Below are 8,619 nucleotides of genomic sequence, written 5' to 3'. Positions count from 1 at the left end.
GTGCAAAGGTTACTTAGAATTGAGTCAATATAAATACTCATAGGATATGCATGGATTGTTTCTTTCTTTAACATTTTGGACCACGCTTGCACCACATGTTTTGTTTTTGTAAATTCTTTTGTACATTCTTTTCAAAGTCCTTTTGCAAATAGTCAAAGGTAAATGAATAAGGTTTTGAGAAGCATTTTCAAGATTTGAAATTTCCTCCCCCTGTTTCAAATGCTTTTCCTTTGACTAAACAAAACTCCCCCTTAATGAAATTCTCCTCTTAGTGTTCAAGAGGGTTTTGATGTTAATTTTGAAGAGGGTATACCAATTTGAATTTATATCACACATAAGATACCAATTTGAAAATACTTCTTTAAAACCAAATTGAAAGACTAAAATTTTGAAATTGGTGGTGGTGCGGTCCTTTTGCTTTGGGCTCATGCTCTCTCCCCCTTTGGCATAAATCGCCAAAAACGGAATCATTAGAGCCCTTTTGAACTACTTTCTCCCCTTTGGCAAATAAAACGTGAGTAAAGATTATACCAAAAGATGGAGAGTTGTCCGGAGGGACGGCGAAGGATGAGTTACGGAGTGGAAGCCTTTGTCTTCGCCGAAGACTCCAATTCCCTTTCAATACACCTATGACTTGTTTTGAAATTCTCTTGAAAACACATTAGTCATAGCACATGAAAGAGATATGATCAAAGGTATATTAATGAGCTATGTATGCAAGACATCAAAAGAAATTCCTAGAATCAAGGATATTTAGCTCATGCCTAAGTTTGTTAAAGGTTTGTTCATCAAGTGGCTTGGTAAAGATATCGGCTAATTGATCTTTAGTGTTAATATATGCAATCTCGATATCTCCCTTTTGTTGGTGATCCCTTAGAAAATGATACCGAATGGCTATGTGTTTAGTGCGGCTATGCTCGACAGGATTATCCGCCATGCGGATTGCACTCTCATTATCACATAGAAGAGGAACTTTGGTTAATTTGTAACCGTAGTCCCTAAGGGTTTGCCTCATCCAAAGTAGTTGCGCGCAACAATGGCCTGCGGCAATGTACTCGGCTTCGGCGGTAGAAAGAGCTACGGAATTTTGCTTCTTTGAAGCCCAAGACACCAAGGATCTTCCCAAGAACTCGCAAGTCCCCGATGTGCTCTTTCTATTAATTTTACACCCTGCCCAATCGGCATCCGAATAACCAATTAAATCAAATGTGGATCCCCTAGGATACCAAAGCCCAAACTTAGGAGTATAAACTAAATATCTCAAGATTCGTTTTACGGCCGTAAGGTGAGCTTCCTTAGGGTCGGCTTGGAATCTTGCACACATGCATACGGAAAGCATAATGTCCGGTCGAGATGCACATAAATATAGTAAAGAGCCTATCATCGACCGGTATACCTTTTGATCTACGGGTTTACCTTCCGTGTCGAGGTCGAGATGCCCATTGGTTCCTATGGGTGTCTTGATGGGCTTGGCATCCTTCATCCCAAACTTGTTTAGAATGTCTTGAGTATACTTCGTTTGGCTAATGAAGGTGCCCTCTTGGAGTTGCTTCACTTGAAATCCTAAGAAATACTTCAACTCCCCCATCATAGACATCTTGAATTTTTGTGTCATGATCCTACTAAACTCTTCACATGTAGATTCGTTAGTAGACCCAAATATAATATCATCAACATAAATTTGGCATACAAACAAATCATTTTCAAGTGTTTTTGGTAAAGAGTGTAGGATCGACCTTTCCGACTTTGAAGCCATTAGTGATAAGAAAATCTCTTAGGCATTCATACCATGCTCTTGGGGCTTGCTTGAGCCTATAAAGCGCCTTAGAGAGTTTGTAAACATGGTTAGGATACTCACCATCTTCAAAGCCGGGAGGTTGCTCAACATAGACCTCTTCCTTGATTGGTCCATTGAGGAAAGCACTTTTCACGTCCATTTGATAAAGCTTAAAGCCATGGTTAGTAGCATAGGCTAATAATATACGAATTGACTCAAGCCTAGCTATGGGTGCATAGGTTTCACCGAAATCCAAACCTTCAACTTGGGAGTATCCTTTGGCCACAAGTTGGGCTTTGTTCCTTGTCACCACACCATGCTCGTCTTGCTTGTTGCGGAAAACCCACTTGGTTCCTACAACATTTTGATTAGGACGTGGAACCAAATGCCATACCTCATTCCTAGTGAAGTTGTTGAGCTCCTCTTGCATCGCCACCACCCAATCCGAATCTTTAAGTGCTTCCTCTACCCTGTGTGGCTCAATATAGGAAACAAAAGAGTAATGCTCACAAAAATGTGCAACACGAGATCTAGTGGTTACCCCTTTATGAATGTCGCCGAGAATGGTGTCGACGGGGTGATCTCGTTGGATTGCTTGGTGGACTCTTGGGTGTGGCGGCCTTGCTTCTTCATCCTCCTTGTCTTGATCATTTACATCTCCCCCTTGATCATTGTCGTCATCTTGAGGTGGCTCATCTTGTTGATCTTCTCCTTCATCAACTTGAGCCTTATCCTCATTTTGAGTTGGTGGAGATGCTTGCGTGGAGGTGGATGGTTGATCTTGTGCATTTGGAGGCTCTTCGGATTCCTTAGGACACACATCCCCAATGGACATGTTCCTTAGAGCGATGCATGGAGCCTCTTCATCACCTATCTCATCAAGATCAACTTGCTCTACTTGAGAGCCGTTAGTCTCATCTAACACAACGTCACAAGAAACTTCAACTTGTCCAGTGGACTTGTTAAAGACTCTATATGCCCTTGTGTTTGAATCATATCCTAGTAAAAAGCCTTCTACAGTCTTAGGAGCAAATTTAGATTTTCTACCTCTTTTAACAAGTATAAAACATTTGCTACCAAAGACTCTAAAATATGAAATATTGGGCTTTTTGCCGGTTAGGAGTTCGTATGATGTCTTCTTGAGGATTTGGTGTAGATACAACCGGTTGATGGCGTAGCAGGCGGTGTTGACCGCCTCGGCCCAAAACCGATCCGAAATCTTGTACTCATCAAGCATGGTTCTTGCCATGTCCAATAGAGTTCTATTCTTCCTCTCCACTACACCATTTTGTTGTGGGGTGTAGGGAGAAGAGAACTCATGCTTGATGCCCTCCTCCTCAAGGAAGCCTTCAATTTGAGAGTTCTTGAACTCCGTCCCGTTGTCGCTTCTAATTTTCTTGATCCTTAAGCCGAACTCATTTTGAGCCCGTCTCAAGAATCCCTTTAATGTCTCTTGGGTATGAGTTTTTTCCTGCAAAAAGAATACCCAAGTGAAGCGAGAATAGTCATCCATAATAACTAGACAGTACTTACTCCCGCCGATGCTTATGTAAGCTATCAGGCCAAATAGATCCATGTGTAGGAGCTCGAGTGGCCTGTCAGTCGTCATGATGTTCTTATGTGGATGATGAACACCAACTTGCTTCCCTGCTTGGCATGCGCTACAAATCCTGTCTTTCTCAAAATGAACATTTGTTAATCCTAAAATGTGCTCTCCCTTTAGAAGTTTATGAAGATTCTTCATCCCAACATGGGCTAGTCGGCGGTGCTAGAGCCAACCCATGTTAGTCTTAGCAATTAAGCAGATGTCGAGTTCAGCTCTATCAAAATCTACCAAGTATAGATGACCCTCTAACACTCCCTTAAATGCTATTGAATCATCACTTCTTCTAAAGATAGTGACACCTATATCAGTAAAAAGACAGTTGTAGCCCATTTGACATAATTGAGATACAGAAAGCAAATTGTAATCTAAAGAATCTACAAGAAAAACATTGGAAATGGAATGGTCAGGTGAAATAGCAATTTTACCCAATCCTTTGACCAAACCTTGGTTTCCATCCCCGAATGTGATAGCTCGTTGGGGATCTTGGTTTCTCTCGTAGGAGGAGAACATCTTTTTCTCCCCTGTCATGTGGTTTGTGCACCCGCTGTCGATGATCCAACTTGAGCCCCCGGATGCATAAACCTACAAAACAAGTTTAGCGAAGCACCTCTGAGAATTCCTGAAGGTGTTGAGTTCAGCTTGGAGTTCCCTGGTGCACCGGACACTGTCCGGTGGCACACCGGACGGTCCGGTGCGCCAGACCAGGGAGCACTTCGGTTATCCCTTGCTCTCTTTGTTGAACCCTTTTCTTGGTCTTTTTATTGGCTTATTGTGAACCTTTGGCACCTGTAGAACTTATAGACTAGAGCAAACTAGTTAGTCCAATTATTTGTGTTGGGCAATTCAACCACCAAAATCATTTAGGAAATAGGTGTAAGCCTAATTCCCTTTCAGGAAGGATGACACCATAGTAACCGGATGAGACTCGAAGTAGTGTCGCAATTTTCGCCGTGTCAGAATTACTGCGTACAATAGCTTCTGAATTTGTGGGTAGCGGACCTTGGTCTCGGATAGCACTTCGCTGATGAAGTAGACCGGCCTCTAGACGAGCAGTGCATGTCCTTCTTCTCGTCTCTCGACTACGATCGCGACGCTGACCACCTGAGTGGTTGCGGCTACGTAGATCAAGAGGGCTTCTCCAGCAGCGGGGGGCACCAAGATGGGCGCATTGGTAAGGAGTGCCTTAAGGTTTCCGAGGGCTTCCTCGGCCTTGGGGTCCAAGTGAAGCGCTCGACCTTTCTTAAGAGGCGGTACAAGGGCAATCCTTTCTCGCCGAGGCACGAGATGAAGCAGCTCAGGGCCGCAAGGCATCCCATGACCCTTTGTACTCCTTTAATCTTTGATAGGCCTCATGTTGGTGATGGCCGTGATTTTCTCCGGGTTAGCCTCGATGCCCCGCTCGGAGACGATGAACCCCAGGAGCATGCCTTGGGGGACTCCGAAGACACACTTCTCGGGATTGAGTTTCACGCCTTTCGCTCTCAGACACTTGAATGTCGTTTCAAGGTCAGAGAGGAGGTCGGGGGCTTTCCTCGTCTTGACAACGATGTCATCGACGTAAGCCTCGACCGTCTGGCCGATGTGCTCTCCGAACACGTGGTTCATGCACCTTTGGTATGTCGCACCTGCATTCCTCAAGCCAAATGGCATAGTAGTATAACAATACATGCCAAAAGGTGTGATGAAAGAAGTCGCGAGCTGGTCGGACTCTTTCATCTTGATTTGATGATAACCTGAATAGGCGTCGAGGAATGACAGGGTTTCGCACCCAGCAGTGGAGTCCACAATTTGATCGATGCGAGGCAGAGGGTAGGGAACCTTCGGACATGTTTTATTCTACCCGGTGTAGTCGACGCACATCCTCCATTTCCCACCTTTCTTTTTCACAAGCACAGGGTTAGCTAACCATTCGGGATGGAATACCTCTTTGATGAACCCTGCAGCCATTAGCTTGTGGATCTCCTCGCCTATGGCTCTGCACTTTTCTTCGTCGAAACGGCGCAGGTGTTGCTTCACGGGTCGGGCTTCGGCTCGGATGTCTAGGGAGTGCTCGGCGACATCCCTCGGTATGTTGGGCATGTCCGAGGGACTCCACGCAAAAATCTTGGCGTTTGCGCGGAGAAAGTCAACGAACGCTGCTTCCTATTTGGGGTCGAGCTCGGAGCCGATCCGGACCTTCTTGTCGGCGTCGTTGCTGGGGTCGAGAGGGATGGACTTAACCGCCTCGGCCGGTTCGAAGTTGCCGGCGTGGCGCTTCGCATCAGGCACCTCCTTAGAGAGGCACTCTAGGTCGGCGATGAGGGCCTCGGACTCGGCGAGGGCCTCAGCGTACTCCACGCATTCCACGTCGCATTCGTACGCGTGGCGGTACGTGGAGCCGACGGTGATGACCCCGTTGGGGCCTGGCATCTTGAGCTTGAGGTACGTGTAGTTGGGGACGGCCATGAACTTGGCGTAGCACGGTCTCCCCAGCACCGCGTTGTAGGTCCCTCGGAACCCGACCACCTCGAACGTGAGGGTTTCTCTGCAGAAGTTGGAGGGAGTCCCGAAACAGACGGGAAAATCGAGTTGCCCAAGGGGCTGGACACGCTTTCCGGGGACGATCCCGTGAAAGGGCGCCGCACCGGCCCGTATCGTGGACAAATCGATCTCGAAGAGCCCGAGGGTCACGACGTATATGATATTGAGGTTGCTGCTTCCGTCCATGAGGACCTTGGTGAGCCTAGCGTTGCCGATAACAGGATCGACAACGAGCGGGTACCTTCCTTGGCTCGACACGCATTCGGGGTGGTCGCCTTGGTCGAAGGTGATGGGCTTGTCGGACCAGTCTAGGTAGACTGGCGCCGCCACCTTCACCGAGCAGACCTCCCGGCGCTCCTGCTTGCGGTGCCGAGCCGAGGCTTTCGCCACTTGCCCACCATAGATCATAAAGCAGCCGTGGACCTCGAGGAACTCCTCTTCCTTGTCGCCCTCTTTCTTGTTGTTGTCTTGGCCTTTTCCATCTCCCGCCAGGGGCCCGGCCTTATGGAAGTAGCGTCGAAGCATGACGCATTCCCCAAGGGTGTGCTTGACGGGACCCTGGTGGTAGGGGCACGACTCCTTGAGCAGCTTGTCGAACAGGTTGGCCCCTCCGGGAGGCTTCCGAGGGTTCCTGTGCTCGGCAGCAGTGATAAGATCATCGTCAGCGGCGTTGAGCTTTGCTTGCGACTTCTTCTTGGCCTTCTTCTTCGTGCCCCGCTGGGCGGACGCCTCGGGGACATCTTCCTGCTGCCTTCCCTGAGGCTGCTTGTCCTTCCAGAAGATGGCCTCGACCGCCTCCTGACCAGAGGTGAACTTGGTGGTGATGTCGATCAATTCGCTCGCCTTGGTAGGAGTCTTGCACCCCAGTTTTCTCACTAGGTCGCGGCAAGTGGTGCCGGCGAGGAACACCCCGATAACATCCGAGTCGGTGATGTTGGCAGCTCGGTGCGCTGCTTCGAAAACCGTCGGATGTACTCGCGCAGGGATTCCCCTGGTTGCTGGCGGCAGCTTCGGAGATCCCATGAGTTCCCAGGGCGCACGTATGTGCCCTGGAAATTTCTAGTGAATGCCTTGGCCAGGTCGTCCTAGTTGGAGATCTGCGCAGGAGGCAGATGCTCCAGCCAGGCCCGGGTGGCGTCGGAGAGGAACAGGGGGAGGTTGCGGATGATGAGGTTGTCGTCGGCCGTCCCTACCAGCTGGCAGGCCAACCGGTAGTCCGCAAGCCACAACTCCGGCCTCGTTTCCCCCGAGTACTTGGTGATGGTAGTCGAGGGCCAGAACCGGGTCGGGAACGGTGCCCATCGTATGGCCCGGCTGAAGGCTTGCGGACCTGGTGGTTCGAGCGAGGGACTTCGATCCTCCTCACTGTCGTAGCATCCTCCGCGCCTGGGGTGGTAGCCTCGGCGCACCTTCTCGTCGAGGCGGGCTCGACGGTCGCGGCGATGGTGCTCGTTGCCGAGGCGATCTGGGGCTACGGGCATCCCGTCCCGCGTGCGCCCGGTGTGGACCGAGGCCTCCCGCATGAGTCGGGAAGTCGTTGCGCGATAATCCGAGGGGCGCCCTTGCCTTCAGGAGGCAGAGCTCTCGGCCCGTCGGATCGCGGCATCCTCCAGGAGATTCTTGAGTTCTCCCTGGATACGCCGCCCCTCGGTGGTGGATGGCTCCGGCATTGCTAGGAGTAGTACTGCCGCTGCAGCTAGATTCTGGCCGACCCCGCTGGAGGCCGAGGGCAGCCTTGCCCTGGCATCGTCAACGATACAGCGCTGGACGTCCTGGGCCCGACAACGCGCTTCTCCGGCGAGTGCTCGGCCTGCCCACTCCTGCTCGATGTTTTGCTGGAGCTGCACAAGTTGCCCTGCTTTCTCGTCGAGCTTGGCCTGCATCTCGCGGATTTGCTCGAGCTGTGTGTCCTGACCCCCCGCAGGGACTGGGACCACAGCTAGCTCCCGCAGGATGTCAACGCGAGGCGCAGGCCCAGGGGGATCGTCATCCTCCGGCATACCAAGGTGGTTGCCTTCGTCGTGACCCCCTAGATCGACGTGGAAACATTCGCGACTTGGGCCACAACCCTCGTCGTCAAGGTTGTGGCCATCATCAGAGCAACCGGAGAGGCAGTAGTCACATGCGATCATGAAGTATCGCACGGCACTGGGATTACTGAGTCCGGAGAAATCCCAACCGGAGTCGGGACCGTCCTCTTCCTCGGAACCCGGGGGCCCATAGGTTGAGACGGCCGTCAGTCGGTCCCAGGTTGACCACATATGGTACCCCGGAAGGTTAGGGTATGCCTTTATGAAAGCGCTCACCGAAGCAGGGTCGCTTGGTGGATCGAAACTGAATCTAAAAGGCACAGGGTGGAAAACGGACGGTACCTCTTGATCGATGGACGGTGGCGAAGTCGCGTCGGGGACGGAATGCACCATCATCTCAGGTACGAGGTTGACGTCCAGCAAGTCCTTCGCGAGAGTGCTGGTGTCATCAGTCCGCTTGGGGTTGGCACGATGCGGGGAAGCGACGCCCGTCGTTGTCTCATGCGCGAGGACAACGCCCGACATGTCCCCTGCTGGGGTGCTGGTGTCGTCGACTCGCTCTGGAGCGACAACCAACGAGGTGCTGCCTCCTGCCTGGCCACGGTTGCCCCGTCTCCTCCTCCTGCGGCAAGGAGGGTGTCGAGGCAAACCTGGATGCAGCTCTTCCGCCACGGGGGGAAGACATC

This window comes from Zea mays, chromosome 9 (assembly GCF_902167145.1).
Source record: "Zea mays cultivar B73 chromosome 9, Zm-B73-REFERENCE-NAM-5.0, whole genome shotgun sequence".
NCBI classification, from domain to species: domain Eukaryota; kingdom Viridiplantae; phylum Streptophyta; class Magnoliopsida; order Poales; family Poaceae; genus Zea; species Zea mays.
The sequence above is the reverse complement of the archived record's forward strand: the minus strand, read 5'-3'. Positions refer to the sequence as shown.